The sequence below is a fragment of the Engraulis encrasicolus genome, chromosome 7 (assembly GCF_034702125.1).
Source record: "Engraulis encrasicolus isolate BLACKSEA-1 chromosome 7, IST_EnEncr_1.0, whole genome shotgun sequence".
NCBI lineage: Eukaryota > Metazoa > Chordata > Actinopteri > Clupeiformes > Engraulidae > Engraulis > Engraulis encrasicolus.
The window spans coordinates 35214048-35232201 of NC_085863.1; the positions used below are offsets into that span (position 1 = coordinate 35214048).

Sequence of the window (18154 nt, forward strand, 5' to 3'; positions counted from 1 at the left end):
GCTATTGCTTGCATCCCCTCCGTCTGTGTGCTAACTCTACAATGAATTCTTGAAGAGCTCTCCACCAGTGAAAGAAAATCTTGAATGGGAAGGTAAAGCATGTGGCACTACGTGGCACGTCGTGTTTATCGATTAAATCCAAAACGCTAGTGCATTTACTCTGCTTTACCTTTATTTCCAAATGTCGCGTTATATTCTCACTGAACTTGTGCAGGGAATAGCAGGTCATGAATAGCCTACAATTTCTGCTGGTAGGCTATGGTCATTTACATAGGGATGGTCGGTGTTCTCACCGGCAGATGCACACGCGTATAGTAGCCGGAGGCTATGGATCCTGGGATGCGCCATACAGACTGATATCCAGCTGCCAATAAATGAAAAGGCGATTAAGACATGGTTTGGCACATAATTGTGTGCAAATCACAGCATGTGATGACAAAAATAACATACCCATACAGACATTAATTGAGACAGGTAATTGTGGATTATTAAACTATTTGGGCAGTAGGCTATGCTTGGTATGTCTGTAGGCTGTTAGCCACACCAAGACTGACCTATGCCTTTTGTCACAGAATGCTCCATGTAGCTGGATAGCCCCTGTCAAAGTAATATGAGATTAGACTTTGTGGACACTTTTAAAATGAACTTTCTCTATGGGTTGCATGATACAGTTAACTGCTGGGTTAGCAGCAATGAATGTAATGTAGCAGGTCTAGGTCTGTCATGTAAAGGGATACGGCTTCTAGGGTGACACATTATCCGCGGTTGAGTTTGGCTATGCCCACCTCACGAACTAACGTAAGAAGATCAGTTACTTTGAGGCGAGGCGTTCTCTCGTTTGAAAAGCAGAGTCTATGTGTCAGTTCCTGCCGGAGTATAGAGTTTTCCAATGTTAGACAGAAATGCAAATGTGCCACATTTAACTTGCCTGTTTAATAAGCTTTTGTCACACAGTATTTGTATGCATTTCTGTTGAACTGCTTTGAGGCGCATAGATGAATCCATAATTACGCATAAATTAATTCTGAATATGGGACTTTGAAGACGCATACATTATTGGTGAGCAGCTGTGTATTTTACGAGTCTTCTGCCCCTGTGACCCATAATGGGAAGCGAATATAGTTCATATCGGTGGGCTACGTGTAGGGGGCACGCATCCTCCACCGGCAGGAGGGAAGTTAACGGTCCTTTGGTTTTGATGAGGATGCCTTGCGCTCACACAGGTCGGCCGTTAGTGAGACTCCTTGGTTACGCTCGAGCCAGCGATGCGGTTTTGGATTGGAGCTTGAAACACATGTGTGCTCCGCTCTCTCAGATCTCAAGGGCTATAAAAGAAGGCTCTGTTAATGCCACGACTAGTCACTGTTTGGATGCTGATCACAGGGCACGGGAGCCCGAGGCTAATAATGTTACAACGGGTTGCATGTAACATTTAGGTGCCCTGCCTGCTTGCCTGGGTGTGCGTAAAGGAAACCCTTTATTTTTTGATACCGTAGGTCTACACCACAAATGATTTAACCACAGATTTTAAACATGGCATGGGATCATGAAATAATTGTTTTCTTTCTTCTTTCTGTTCTTCACAAACGACAGCACGAGAACCATAGTGAAATGATTTTTTAAATGTAGGCCTCTCTTTGAAGCTGGCATGGATGGACATGTGGACAAACACGTTTCACAGTGTCCGAGTATTTCCCATGTGCTGCTCATTTTGACCACTCCTAGTAGGCCTACCTAGTGGTAGCCATGCCTGTGGAGAATCAGAGTTAGGCTCGGACTGTCCATTGTTGAGGATCTCTCCATCTCTTTGAAAAAAGTCTTGTACTGTATTTCTATTACTGTATGTGGTTCAGCTACCCAATCTGAACTGACAAACGGCATACTCGAACATAAACAACACACACACACACACACACACACACACACACACACACACACACACACACACACACACACACACACACACACACACACACACACACAGAGAGAGAGAGAGAGAGAGAGAGAGAGAGAGAGAGAGAGAGAGAGACATAATGAGTACCAGATGACAGAGAGAAAGACAAATATGATTTTTACTTCTGATCTCTGTCCTCAAGTAGCATGGAAATATATGCATTGCAATTCAAACCCATCCCCATCCACTGGTTGCCAAGGGATGGCTGTGGTGACTTTTTTATATATCCACCAACAGTTTTATCCACCTCGTCCAGGAAAAACTCAGCTACGAAGAGCGGCAGTAAAAGCGGCTGCAATCACTGTGTGTTTAACATCGTACCTCATACCAACCCGCAGTTTTAGTCTGCTGAGGATTGAGTAATTGGTACATAAAATGCAGGCTATTGTTGGTGCCTGCTTGCTCGCAGTCAACTCTCTGCCATTGTAATCAGAGCAGCGGGAAAGATGAGCATTATGAAGAGAGTTCCTTGTTCTTTTAGAGCTCGAAATTTTGCCGTGGCAGGCCCTTTCCACTTAACATCATAGTAATAGAGCTGAAATGTATCGGGGGGAAATGCCAATCACTTGCGTGTTTACAGTTGGTTTTATATTTTGCACTTGTCCACTTGCCAACGGCCTGTCTGTTACTGCCATATAGCAGCCTGTCATGTATGTCTCTTGTGTTCATGTTTATTTTTCTAGCGAGCGTGTGTGTTTGTGTTGGGAAAAGGCTGTAATTTCTGTGTAATTTAGCGACGAACAAAAAAAATGGTCCAGAATCTCCTCCGTACCGCAAAAATATTAGTCTCGTCTAGCTGCTGAAAGACTGCAGCCTTTTGGTTGTGGTCTCAAGCCCACATGCAGTGGATTTTTAGATTTCCCCCCTCTTTTTCACTTGATATTTCAAGTGCTCTACGGGACGAAAAAGTAGCTTGCAGAGAGAACACAGTAGCTGCAAAGTGGTGTTTGGTGCAAAACCACAAAATAAGCAGTTTTCGGGACACTTTTGCCAGTTTTTTCCCTTCCTTGAGTCGAGTGCAGAGTGGTATGTGTCGAAGAGGACGATGAAGCTTGCAGATCATGTGTGATTTACATCAGTTTGAACAAGACGAGAGCCCTTACAGGCCTGGGTCAATCGGGTTCACGTCCATTCCCAAACAGCGTGACACTGTTGGAAAAACGTACCTTTCGCCAGAGCAGTATAGCATGTAGTACGTATGTCTGCAACACTGACTGAAGCAGCAACAGCAACAAAAAGCCGGTTGGTTGGTGGTGGTGGTAGGAAGGGAAGGGAAGGGATCCTACTGTGTCATTCTCTCACAAGCAAAATTCCCTCCTGGGAGTCTGACAGCCCCCAAGCAGCACAGCATACTCGCTCACCGCACCACTGCGGCACCAGAGTCTGGATGCAGGGCCGTTTAAATGGGCCCCCGAGGAAAAGAGGGCCCCACCCTCCAGTCTTCTCTTCAAACTATTTGCCATGGGCCACCACGAGAGATATGTCGTCGATATAGCTGTATCATGGCACTTTTCTGTCACTTTTTGGTGCTTCCACACTCACAAAGTTGTCATTGCTGTCATTTGAATACAAGTACATACTGTGTACGTTCATGACCAGGGGGCCCACTTTCAGCTGTAGGCCCTAGGCAATTGCCTAGTTTGCTTGCCTCGTTGAGACAAGCCTGCCTGGTTGGCATGGATGTTTTTCTTTCTTTCTCTCTCTTTCTTACTTGCTCCATCTTGGTCTTTTCCGTCTCCTGCGTTTCCCCCCAGGAGTCTCTAATTTAGTGTCAATCTCAAGCCTCAGTCCTGACAAATGGGCTGGAAACACGCAGGCAGGCAGATAAGGGGACTGCACGGGAGAGCCCAAACGCTGCAGACGGCGGTCCCGTGCGAATGCCCGCCGAGGCGTGGTTCCTGTTTGCCTAGATGCATTATGAGATGCAGGCTGGCTGGTGGTGGGTTTGTAATGGCTATGGAGAACAACCTGGAGGCTTAAGTGTGGTGGGTTTAAGGAGGATTGCTGGTTATTTCTTTTAAAAGATTTTTTGGGCTTTTATGCAGTGATAGAGAGAGAGAGAGAGAGAGAGAGACAGAGAGAGAGAGACAGAGAGAGAGAGACGGGGAGGATTGGGAAATGACCTCGGGTCAGAATCGAACCCAGGTCCCTGGCGTACCAGTGCACTACGGTGCCTTAGCTGTTTGAGCCACAGCCAAAGCCCTGTTGACAATTTCTTAGACCAGTTACGGTATAGCCACCATTCAGCCTACAGCCTGTAGGCCCTGTAGTGGTGTGTGTCTGTTACACCAATCTGCGAAATGTTTCTCAACCAGCATTGCTGATCTACAGTACTTCAGAGATCTCACAGCTCTTCAAAAAGATTTAGGAATTATCTTTGTGGAACTTATTGTCAAATGTTGAACGTGAACTTGACTTGAGTGTTGTAACTGGAAACGTGCTTTCATTATGCAGTCTATCCAGTTTGCTAGCATAATGCAGTCCATAGACACTTGTACTAGCAATATAGGATTGGTTGACCTTGGGGGTTAATTTATTCTCAATCTTTCCACTATGGATTTTTGGTATCGACATTCTATTACTCTGTCAAGTGGTTCCTTTATTAGATTCCCAGTTTGGCCCATTGAATCAGCTCTCCGTCCTCACTTCTCTTCCTATTAATGAGAATGGCGTCCGTCATTATTGCAATCTGAGAGAGCTTCATTTCCTGACACCCAGAGTAATTCAGCTCAGCTGGCAGACAACATGGAATGGAAAACAGATAGATTCGCTGATACAGGCATGGCGCGATGCAGAGACAAACACAAGGTTGAAATGGGCTTGATTTGTTCAGCTCACACACAAAAACACAGAAAGAGGTCTTTGGGATGGGTTTTTCCGAGCGACTTTGAGATACTTACATACTTTCCTGGTGAACCAGAAGCTATGTGTTGACGCCCAGGGGGCTGGGCTACACAAACCTTCTGGTGCACCTGTGGTTCGCTCTCCTCCTCCGTTTACGAAATAAACGGGGCAGCTCGACGAATCAGGATCGTAGGGAGGGATTTCAGTGGGTATGACGTTTATCGAACGCAACACCCTCCCCCAGGGTAGTTCGGCTGTGCCCGCCCCCTCCCTGAATCACAACAGTAATGGCGGCGTGCGAGGAGTTATTATGCGTTGGGATGGAAGCAGCAATTTCAGCGGTGTTCTCCAAAATACCTCAAGTTGATTTTCTAAAGGACGTTGTTCTGTTTTGGTTCCCGACCTGGCGGCGGTTACGTGACGACACGTCCTACGTCACAAAGCTTCAACGTGAGTGGTCGAAGTGTCATGTCATTCATATGAGGTTGCTCCAACCGCGTGCAAGCATCTTTTGACTAAACCCCGCCTGCGGAGACGCGTGAAAGGGCAGTGTGCCAGTAGCCTGTTACTTACAGGCTACTGGTTCACCAGGAAACTTACATACAGTACATGCCACAGAATTGGCAAATAGCAGCTCCGAGTTTACACAAGCAAGGCAACAAACATGAATCATGTGCCTCAGCCGTGGTGCGATGTGGTGGTGTCAACCATGAGTCTCATCACGACTGGTGGCACAGCTGGTTTCCCAGACGATGTCACCGTGCCCAATCCAGCGGAGTACCAGCCAGCAGAGCGACCTGTTGTTGTCTGCGCCTGATGTTCTCTCTGACGATGATCAGAGAGACCCAGGGGCGGTTTGATCATCTCAATTAGCTGTGCTGCCATTCAATACTAGGGCTTGGCAACGTCGTAAGAGGAGCTCGGCTCTCTTCTCACACTCTCTCACGGTCGGAGAGGGAGATGAAAAGCTGTTCCCAAACCAGCACTTACTGTACAGAGGTGCAAACCACTACTGTACTCTATGGGGGCTAGATAGGCTTACAAGACCACTATGTGTACTGTAGGAACAACTGTCATGCTCTATAAGCAGGAAATCACTCTGACTAGTTCACGCTGAATAATTCATCATGCGTGGCCTTGTCACTGTGTCATATATCCTACTAGTAGCAGAGCTGAGAGAGAGGCACAAGACGCGATCACTTTGAGATAAAAGCATCACGTTCAATGAGCAATAGTAGGTTACAGTATTTTGGATACTTAACAAAGGTGTTTTCTTTTATGTCCCCAAAGCCCCTTAGGTCCATTACTGTCATTCTTGTTGGCTGGTGGTGTTTTGAGTTGCTTTTTCCTGTTGTTGTTTCCGCAACAGGCCCAACCGTTTGCCAGCAATAGCGTGGCCACAGTCACAGGATGTCACTATTTTTATTCCATGCAGCTTGTGCCACTGAAGTTCCGGCTACCGTGAAACGTTTTTTTGTTGTTGTTGCTGAATGTCAGTCACCATTATGATGACAGTTTTAACAACTTTTGATGTCATTAGGGCTGCACAATCTATCGAAAATGTATCAAATTCGTGTTATCAAGCTATATGCGTATCGCGAAAATTACTTAATTATCGATAACAAGAAAAACATTTTCTGTGCTGTCCATTCACTAGCTGAATGTCAACAAATATGCCAGAAGCCCACCCCAACCACAGCCACGCCCCCCAAACAGGCCGACAAATCAGTGACAAGAAAAACACTCTGTTATATTTCTAAATGTCGTTTAAATATCGTTATCGAGGTATTGCATGTTATCGAGTATCGTTTTTTTTTCTCTGATATCGTGCTGCCCCATCTTTAATTGCAAAATTCTTTCTTACCAAATTTGACTTCAGCTTTGATTATGGTGATGCACAGCTCTGTGCTAAGGATGGCTGTCTTCATATTCATAGAGAAATCTAGCCACTACAGGCCTAGCAATTGTCTGTCTATCTAGCCAGTTACACCAATTGTCAAGCAAGTCAACACAATTTTCTCTTTTTACTGTACATATCGTATTGCATTATTGTGCTCATGGGCTTTGAGGTAACTCATCTTTCGTTGTTGTTTTTTTTGCAAAACAAAATTGACTGCTACAAACTTGCGGGTGTTTTGTTGGGAGCTCTGCCATGTCCTACAGTTAGTTGTACTGGAATACAAGTGAGAGAAGAGATACTGAGTCTGGGAGAGAAAAGGATGGAAAGTACAGATTGAGGTAGATTGTCTGATAGCTAATTGTTATCACATCTTTAAAACATGCTTCCTTAATCTCAGTCATCGATAGCATTAGCTGTCACATGGTCTCAAATTGAGTGCTTGGCCAATCACCCCAATCTTATGAAGAAGAGTTGTCGGTGCGATGAACATATGCTCTCACATAACGCGATTAACTTATTGGATTTACACCCTTTTGCAGATCACTTAAGGGCTTGGTGAAGAATATGGGATCAATAGGCCTACACATAAGCCTTATGTCACCAATTTGCCAACCACCAACCACGTAATATGACAGCGTGCCTCTTTGTCAGGTTTTGTGGTGTGTGTGTGTGTGTGTGTGTGTGTGTGTGTGTGTGTGTGTGTGTGTGTGTGTGTGTGTGTGTGTGTGTGTGTGTGTGTGTGTGTGTGTGTGTGTGTCTGTGTCTGTGTCTGTGTGTTTGGACAGTGGTGAAGAATAGAGACAGTGGTGGGAGCAGTCAGTGATCAGGTTGCAGAGGTTGAAGCGAGCGATTTCCCTGTTTTGGCTAAGGGTGCCATGTTCAGTCTCTAGTCGACTAGCTTGCTGTCTCTCTCTCTCCTTATGCATCCATAAAGAATATGATACCACGGACATGATATGCAATTCCTGCCCCGTGAGTAATTCCGAATCAATTGGACCATCTGCAGACTGTGTTAGTGTTTAAGTGAGTGTGTGTGTGTGTGTGTGTGTGAGTGCGTGCGTGTGTGTGTGTGTGCACGTGCATGCGTGTGTGTGTGTGTGTGTGTGTAAATCCCACTCTGAAACCCTGACCACTAACACTTACAGATCCAACAACACTCCCCCTGAGAGAAGATAGAGAAATGGACGTTGGCCGATGAAATGACAGCAACACATAAATAAAGTGGGAACCCGCAGATCAATCCCCTTGGTTCACTCGCAGATGGTGGGGGGCATGTTTTGTTTTGCCCCATCAAAATGGTTTCCTATTTTGGGACATATTATACCGTAGTATTCTGCAGAGGTCCTTTCTCCAAACAGAGGATGAATTTGCACTCAGCTGTTGACCTCCAGAAAGTGTTAGGACTCAGCAGAAAGGGTTGTGGGGGTGGGCGGTGGGATAGATGGCTTGCTGACTTAACAGAGGGAGGTGACTTTTGTGGGTCTTTTTTCGCATCTCATTCTGTCTCTCTGTGTTGTCCCTTGCTCTACATCTAACCCACTTTTGTGGTGGAAACGGTCGCTGTGACTGGATGGAGATCCTCGTGGGAGCGGAGCATTGTCTTCCATAAATTGTCCTTGGGAGGCGCGCTCATGTTGCTCTATTTTACGGGGAGTTGTTTTTCCTCTCGCTAGCACAATAAAACTACAAGCCTGGCCACCTTTTTCTGTAGCCTACTGTACTGTTGTGTCTTATTTAAGGACAACATGCGGAGTGAATCGGATAGGAAAGCAAATGAAATGGTTTTGATAACTTTATTATACGTTATAAAACAGCATAATTCATATCACTCACTAAAAATGTTTATTACCGTAATGATTTCACTTGCATCTGTTAAGTCATCACGTACAAGAACAGATTCCAAGCTCTACAGATACAGTATCTCACATTCTCACTTCATATGAATTGGCTACAAAAAACACATAACAGTCAGTGTGGAGACCATTGACAAATTCCCATGACTGATGATCAAGCAGATACTGTATGTGTGACCAGAAGAAGGAGGGACATTTTTGGCAAAGTTCCAAAAAAAAGGGGTTTGATTTTGACAGACAGGTGAACTAAAGGAAGACGACAGACTATGGGCCTTCGTATTTCCTTAGGTCCCCAGTGTAGCTTCTTTCCATCCAAAGCCTCCTCCATGGTTAGCTGCAGAGCGAAACCCTGCGCTGCTTGGGCCCTGAAGTGCAGTTAAACGCTAGGCCAAACACAAGGATTTAGCTGAGAGGAGAGTATAAATATGTAGCCTTTTCTACCTGACATTTATACCTGTGCTGTATAACACACGCTGGTGATTGAGGTTTTCTTGAATAAGCTGGCTGCAGCCGTTTCACAGGGGGATTCAGGCAAGTGTCGGGGGCTTGGGCAAGCCAAGCAAGCGCCAGTGAAACAGCGCGGCCATTCTCTGGATCCAGAGCCGCTGGCATGTGTGGCGTGTCACCTGGAGTTGTGGGGTCACTGCCTGAGCCCCCTCGTTTGTTTTCTCTGGATCGCCTGCACACCCCTACTGGGGGAAAGTTGGATGCGTGCTAGAGGGTTTCTGTTTTTTTTTAACCTGCTTTTTTCGTCTTACTCGTTTTTTCCCTGCCTTGTCTTTTTTTTTTACAGTGATCTCGACTCCTTGTGTTTTTATAGTTACACTGTTTTCTCCAGGAAACCCTCGTATCCCATTAAATAGGCCTCCAGGAGATTCTGAGGGGGGGACAAAAAAGGCCTTACAAAAGGCTTTGGAGGTGTGGAGGGAAATACCCGGAAAAGAGTGTCACATGGGCTGTCCCAGTTGATCACGTCATTTATGGATTTGTGTGAGTGTGACTCAAACAAAACTTGGCACCCGTGTACCAATACTCAGTCTGATGATCTGGTGGCAGTGTGTGTGTGTGTGTGTGTGTGTGTGTGTGTGTGTGTGTGTGTGTGTGTGTGTGTGTGTGTGTGTGTGTGTGTGTGTGTGTGTGTGTGTGTGTGTGTACGCATGCATGTGTGTGTGTGTGTGTGTGTGTGTGTGTGTGTGTGTGTGTGTTTGCGTATGTACGTGCACGTGTGTGTTTGCGTGTGTACGTGTGCGTATCTGTGTCCGTGTGTGCATGCGTGCGTGTGTGTTTGCGTTCAGGAGTTAAGAGGACCTCTTGTTACCCTCCGGTTTTGATTAGTGGGGACTGGATGCTCAGCTCTGGGTAATGCTGGGCGGTGGCATTTTTTTGGCATTTCGGGAGCCTGTGTGAGCAGCCTCATAGCCGCGTCCAGTTACGCTGTTAAAGTTTTAAGATGTTTTAAGGAGCTGTTTTGTTTTGGGCGCACAGAGGGTTTAAACACACAGAACACAAAAAAGTATGCATTCTTTTATTACCCTGCTGGTGCTGCGTTTATGTTTGGAATGGAAAGCGGGGAAAAAAATAATGTCGATGGTATCGCCGTCTTGCATTAACATAACGTAATCTTGATTAGAGGGCCCTGTGATTGCTTCCCATCACTGATGTCAGACCTCGTAAAGGAAAGCCCGCTCAGTGCCGTGACCCACAGTCTGATGACATCGTAGCGGTTCACAGCACTTTTAAAAGCTACAAGGCTTAGCACCATGATGACGGATATTAAAACAGGGCTTCGTTACGTCTAATAATATTCCGGGCCAGCAAAAGGAATCTACTCTACGAAAGCAATGCCATAAAAAACATGCATGCTCCATGTATAGACCACCAGCCTTTCATCTCAGCCTCCGGCAGGGACGCTGACAGACTTGACCGGATCTAGGACAAAATCATCTGAAAGGGCCCCCCTGTCAATACATACAAAGTAATGGGAACCAATTCTGGGCCGCCTCTTTCTCTCTGGGCCCCGGATTATAGACTCCTTTGTCCCCCTCTCCTGTCGGCGTCCCTGACTGTGGGAATGGGTCGTATGCGATGTAGTATTAAGGGCCATGCAACAACATCATGCCAGTGGACTGTGAGTGCCCTCTCCTACATTAGTATTGATTTTGTTATGTCGCCATGGCTATATATTTTTCTGTATATCCCAGTCTAGGCAGGCAGGGCAGACACTCTGAGGGCAGTATTTGGTGTTGGGTGTGGGTGGTGGTGGTGTTAGTGATAGTAGTAATAGTAGTGGGTGGGGGGCTGCCTGGGGGTCCGTCTTCCTGGGGGTCCAATATAGTCCCCCTCCCCACCTCTACTACCACCACCACCACCACCACCACTTATAAAAGCCGTCACTCAAGTTCGTCTGTCACCTTCACCTCCTGCTTAACTGACTTTAATTCCCCCGATGACAGCTGTGTGGCTATATACAGAGAGCCGTACCGATTGCAGAGGGGGGCCCGCCGGACGGAGCACTGCTCTTGGGTGTTGTGAAAAGCGGGCGGTCCAGGCGAGATTTTTTTATTCTGTGTGCCTCTGTGGTCCATATTTGTAGCCCGCCTGCCAAAGCCTGCCCGCCCTTTTAGTTCACCCAAGCAATAATGTGCCTGTGGTATGGTGCGTACTATAAGCTCAGTCACTTTTTTCCCGGTTCAAAATTTGTTTAAGTCCTTTTAGTGATTTTTTTAGCGGGGTTTTTATTTTGAGAAGAGCGGAGTGGTAGGTTGTCAAAACTGAGTTTCTCATAATGGGTCACTACCGCCATGGGCAGTGTTTTCCAGTATTTATATGCGCTAGAGTAACCTCATAGATCATCTTGTCGGGACAATATGTGGTGAATGAACACCACCGCACAGTTTTTGAATTGATGGAAAAGCTGACCAGTCAGACCCCCACTCCTACCCTCCACCACCACCATCCTTCCCCCACTTCCCCTCTCCTCCAACACCCCTAGTCAAGGCCACTGACTGTTTTAGTCGGCCCTGGGACAAAGTAATCTAAAAAGCTTCCCCCTGGCCGATACATACAATGCAATGAGGACCCAGTCCTGGGCCCCCTCTCTTCCTGGACCCGGGACAACTGACCCCTTTGCGCAACCCCCCCTAGTCTTCCCCAACCACCCTCTTGTCAGTCACACAGTCTAGACTCGAAGTGTTTACCCAGTCCGATTGAGGGACAGTTGGATGGAGAGCTCCCCCCCCTCGCGCCAACACCATATATTTTAATAAGGCGTTAAATATAATAGGAATCATTGTTGGGTCCTTTAGATATACAGTCTGCCATGTGATGGCATGGCGCTGGGTGACTTCTGGACTTGTTTAACTTGGCTGTGCCTGTCCCCCTGCCTACCCGCCTGCCTGCCTGCCGCCCGAGCTGTAGCGTGCCCGACTAGATCTGCTACATCCATTAGCTTTAGCGGCAGTGGTGTGGTGTGGTGTGGTGTGGTGTGGACGCTATTGGGTCTCTCTCCCGTACCGCTCTCTCTCTCTCTCTCTCTCTCTCTCTCTCTCTCTCTCTCTCGCGCTCTCTCTTTCTCTCTCTCTCTCTCTCTCTCTCTCTCTCTCTCTCTCTCTCGTTCTGTGTGTGTTCTCTCTCTCTCTCTCTCTCTCTCTGTTTCTCCATAGCTGGATCCCACTCTTCTGCCCTCCCTCCCTCGCTCCCTTTTCTGTCTGTCTGTCTGATTCTCTCTCTCTCTGTCTCTCTCTCTCTCTCTCTCTCTCTCTCTCTCTCAGTTTTCTACTATATCCCGCCCAGCACACATGTAGAGTTAATTGGAACAGGCACACACATACACACTGTGCCTGCATACACACACACACACTCGCATTCACACACTCACACACTCATTGCACACACAAACACTACTTTGTGTAAGCAACATATAAATAATCATGTCTTCTGTTTTCCATAAACCATATCTGGTAAAAAAAATCTCTTTGGGCACCTAATACCATAGACATCGAATTTCTTACATGGTGAGCATTACATCTGGGTTTTTTGTGAGGAGAGGTCGCTTTGAGTTTGCAATGTGGGGAAACGATAAAGCGTGTCATGAATCATTTACCTGATGCCCGGGCACGTTAAAGTGGAGAGTTTGGAATGAAATCATGATACTGTCCAAGGGGGTATCTCGGAGACAAGGCTTGCTGGGAGGGTGTCCTGCCTGTCGAGATGGGCTGCTTTGTCAAGGTGAGCTAGCAATAGGTTGTGAAAGTGGCCGAAACCCAAGCCCAAACCCAAGCCTAAACCCAAACCAAGTGGTGTGTTGTGGTGTGGTAGTTCAGTTCAAAGGGTAGCTCATAAAGGCACAACACAGGTCGGGCACATGTGCAAAGTTGGGAATGAGATCACTACTGTCCAAGGGGTATCTCCGATACAGGACTTGCTGGGAGGGTGACTTGTCAAGATGGGCTGTGCCACTGTAGTGTTGTGTTTTTGTAAGGGTGCAGTAGTTCACCTTGATGGGTAGATCAAATCGACACCACACCGGGCGTCGGGCACATTAAGTGTAGAGTTGGGAATGAGATCACAATACTGTCCAAGGGGTATTTTAGATACAAGACTTGCTGGGGGGTTGGATTGGAGCCCCATGAAATCTTGCGGTCTCTGGCTCCTTTCTTTCCAATGAAAGGCACATCTGTGACTGCCTATTGCCATGGCGGACTAAGATTACATCTGTGGAGTCATGTGTGGAGTCAAGGCTTGGAGCAGGGCGAGCCCGATTACAGGGGTGTTAGGCCCCGCCACACTCTAAGTGAGGGTTTTAGACTTCTCGGAGCACTCCGCGACGCATCTCTGTGTCAGTGTGTCAAGCCTGTTATGCTGGATGGGCATGGCGGCTACGTGATGACGGTGGGAGCATGGAACTAGCTCTCACAAGATGTCTCAACGCACACACACACACACACACACACACACACGCACACACACACACACACACACACACACACACACACCGAACAAAACAAGGCATATACCACAGGCATCCATCCATCGAAACAAGCAAACACAACAACGCACACAAACATCTCCACCCCCTGCAAACAGACACACTTTGCCACATGGCTCTGAATGCAATAGAGCTTTTATGACAGCCATATATACAAGAAATGACCTCTTGTGTACTCACATCTGTTGATGCATTTGTAATTAAACACGCTGCACACTGAGTCATGAAGAATATTTATTTTGAAAACCACACTGTAAAAAATGCCCGTTGAAATTACGGCAAAAAACTGTCAAATTGCAACAGTCAGTGACCGTAAAATGTAAAACAGTTTGTCTCTGTACTAAATACAGCAAGCTACTATTAAGTCAAAAAGCACTACATGACTTTATTTTTGACAGGTGTCATATGTAGAAAATATTGGACTGTTCTCTGTAAACGAAAAAATATTGGAAAATACCGTTAAGTGAAGATGGAATAGTCAAGAAACGATACATAACTTTATTTTTCACTGGTGTCTTATGTAGAAAATACTTAACTGTTCACTGAAAAGGAAATATTTGAAAATACTGTTAAGTGAAGATGAGTCAAGAAACGGTACATGACTTTATTTTTCACTGGTGTCATATGTACACAGCAAATTTGTCAGAGTTAGATTGATCAGACTGGTTAGACTGTGTTCAGCCAAAATCTAAACACCAAGAGTTGCAGCAAGACTGCACAGTGTTATTTGACTCCTCTGGATCGGAGTTGTTGAGCTAAGAGAGCTAGAGAGTTAATGTTTAATTCCCCAGAGAGTTATGAAAACCATGCCTCCTCAAATGTCAAATGTTTTGGCAACATGAGCAGCCATTTTTGTTGAGTCCCCTATAAGTGAACCAAACTCAATCCTCTGTAAGTGAACCAAATTGTGAACCAACAGACAAAGAACTCTGTTCTGCTTTTCTTCACATTGTGTATACTACAAAAAGTAGGTGCTCTTTCTGGTCGTGTTAGGCTTTTTGAGTCCTCTTTTTGTCCAATAGATCTCTTGTGATTGCACTTGTTCCAGGTGCAACTTGTCAAACCACTGATAGGCTGGTTGTAACAGGCAGAGTTTGATGTCAACATGCTATTTGATTAGTAGCCATCAATTAACTTAGATTACAACCCTCTGCATGTGTTCAAGTTCATCCTGCGCAACATTTCCCTTATTGGACTTGGAGGCTTTGCCATCAGAGTTTTCGAGTGAGAGGCAAATTGACAAAATAAACCTCTATAAAATTCAGAATATCCTTATTTACATTCCTCCTACCCAACAGAAAGCAATGGAGGTTATAATGAATTAAATATTAATTACTCCACAGAAAACAGATTGCCTGTCTGCTTGGCTCCAGGTGCCTCCACGTTGTAGATTTGACAACAGTGAAGCTGGCAACTGAATAAACTGTGCAACAGTTAAGGACATTTTGCAATAATTCACTGTAACTTATATATTTCTCCGGTAACAGCCTACAGTTTAGCCTCATTTAATGTGTAAAATATACCTATAGGCTAGTATAATCTGAAAAAGTCTACCTGGGACAGTAATCCCTTGATTCAGTCTCTTAGAAATAGCCCAGTCTATTTTAAACTGTCATTCTACCCCATCCAAATCAATCTATCAATCAATTCCTGACCTCACCTGAGTGCTAAGGGCTGTCATGTAATGATTAACTTACTGCCTGCACCTGCGAAATGCCTCATCACTCGGGTCACATGGTTCACTTGAACATGTATTTAAACCGGGACTGTTGCATTGTGCTATTCACTGGTTGGCAGCTAGCTAGCTAGCTGGCTGACTGGCTGTAAGGCCGGCCGGCCGGCCGACCGGCCTGCCCTCACCTGGCCTGACCTGACCTGGCCGGCCCGGCTAGCAGGTCACGTTGTAAGGGTGGCTGTATGGCTGGCTAACTAGCTTGTTTGTTAGCGTGCTTGCCCCGCTAGCTGTGGCCTTCATTTTACTCAAGGTTATTTTCAGGCCTTTTTCAAAAAAGGAATGCATTTTCATACCCTTCAGTGAGTAGAATCAGTCCAATCAGTTGTCTGATTGTAACTCTATAGGACTCACCTATTATGTGAAATGTATGGGAATTCCACTTAAATGCAACACATATAAACTTTGAATCCTACGCCTGAGCAACACAATTGTGCTGCTGGTTTAGCAATAAATTCTGTGGAATGAATAGAGACTCACCTTAAAAACAAATGCTTTATACTGTAAATTGAACAGTCATACCGTCAAGGCATGAATAATTTCTGTTGTTTTAACAGAAATTGACAGTAAAATAGGCAAATGAATGCTGTGGAATGGTTAGTATTTCACTTAAAAAACAACAGGGTTGCATTGTTAATTATACAGCTGTATACCAAGAGCCTACATGAGTGTCACTGTTATTTAAACAGTAACTCCCCTTTATTGTAACATCTTGAAAATGTTGATTCTACAAGTCTTAATTTACCTTACCGTAAATCCATATACAAGATCTCTGTGTTTTATACGGTGAAAAAATGGCAACCACAGTTTCACCGTAATTTTGACAATAATTTTTTTACAGTGCAGTTCCAAAAAGAAGTATAAAACTGCCATGAATGACTGTATGTCTCCACTGAACCACTAGAGGGAGGGAAACTGTAACTGCCATTTGTAATATTTCACAAAGACACTGGCAAGAGACGCTCTTCCCCCTGTCTTCATCTCTGCTTAATTTCTGGAAACCTTGTGCACTTCTTAATTTATCGTCTCTCCGCTGGATTGGCCTCGGTCCGTCTCTCTTTGGCCTGATTTAAAACTGGACAAGAACAAATTACGGCCCTAATCCCATCATTAATAACACTCAGTGTGTGATCGTTCTGTGTCCACTTTCTTTGCCAGTACTGTACAGTGGGGTTTGGATAACAGCGCTTAAGTTGACCGTCAGTTTGTCTTGCACGCTGAGCGAAGAAAGAGAGAAAAAAAAGAAAACACAGAGGATTTATGGACGCTCGTGCCAAAGCAGAACAGTTGTCTAATCTCTGAACGGCAGTTCTTTAGTACAGTATGAAATATCTCCTCTCGACCTCCCTCCCTCCCTCCGTCTCTACCTCCCTCCTTCCCTCTCTCCCTCCTTCTTTCTCTGTGTCTCTCTTTTGCATCTTAGGTTCCATCTGCTTTGGCCGGCCCCATAGGGTGTGCTGTACTGTATTCACTTATGTGACAGAGGGAGAAGTGGTCTTCCCGCATGTGCGACCAACCCTTGTGTTGTGGTGGCTATGTTGCTTTTGGACTTTGTGAAACTCCCTCGTTTTTCATCGCACCTCTTTTTAAGTGTCTCTCTCACACGCCTACGTGTTTGTTTTGATGTATTGCCTGTCTAGTAATGGCTTGTTTGTTTGTTGGTAGTTTTGTGATTTTTTTGTCCTGTATTCTCTCTGCTTAGGGGCGTTCTCTCTCTCTCTCTCTCTCTCTCTCTCTGTCTCTCTCTCTCTCTCTCTCTCTCTCTCTCTCTCTCTCTCTCTCTCTCTCTCTCTCTCTCTCTCTCTCTCTCTCTCTCTCTCTCTCTCTCTCTCTCTCTCTCTCTCTCTCTCTGTCTCTGTGGAGTGTAGCCATGTGACATTCCTGATTTTAACACCCGGCCGCGAGTACTGTAATGGCCCACATTTTCTCAATTCTGGAACTCTCATTTTGGAGACTCATTTTGAAGTCCATTCTGATGCCCAGTCCGTTAGAGGAGCCCATAAACGCGGCACCGTGTTTCTCATAGAGGTCCTCAAACACACACACACGCACACACACACATACTGGTTTCCCTTACCTCGTGGGGACTATTGACCAGGAGGTGCCCAATGGGGACCAACCTTTCTGAAGGTGTTAGAGTTAATGTTTCTCTGGTTTTGGTTTCTAAAAAATACTGTTATAGAGCCCATCTGTTGATATTTCCTCTAACACTTAAATAAAGGGTACCTGACTTTTTCAATACTCATGAGGACTTCAAAGGTGGACCAACTGGGGACTTGTGATGTCATCAAAGTTCGCCATGTGTGTGGACCATCTGGGGACTTGCAAACTTTTGAAATAAATAATGTACTCATGATTAAGTCCACAACTGTTTTTGTTTTTATTGGCAAAACTATGAAACATCTGGCCATTGATGCAATACGACCACTTCTGGACCAAATTTAAAAAAAAGAATGTCAGGGGAAACCCAAAGTATTTGCATGTCAACATGATAGACAGTTGAAAATCCGGATGTTTCACTCTAATAATGAAATATATTATTGATGACTCTAGACATGCAGACTTCACAGGATAGTTATCGCCCATGGCGCTTAAAAAACGTATGGCTCAGTGATGAATGCATTGTGCAATTTATGTAATCTGAAATGTCAACATTTATGGAACATAATAGGACACAATTGGAGATAATCTGTCCCCTTAAAGCAGAGGTGGGGAAACTCATTCGAGGGACCACTTCAAATTCCTACAAGGGTCATAAAATTCCTCCGAGGGCTGTACTATGAACACAAATCAGGATTTCCCCATGCAATTTAGACCTGTATTGAAGGTAGGCACCTTAAAACAGTCCTCACCTTCTCTAGGTCCCCTGAATATAACTTAATTG

General features: G+C 45.4%; 1 protein-coding gene across 1 annotated transcript in view; it reads left to right on the forward strand.

The window, feature by feature from the left end:
* Positions 1-18154, forward strand: part of LOC134452759 (protocadherin-16-like) — a 162949-nt gene that overhangs the window by 517 nt on the left and 144278 nt on the right. The gene's annotated exons all lie outside the window — the stretch shown is intronic.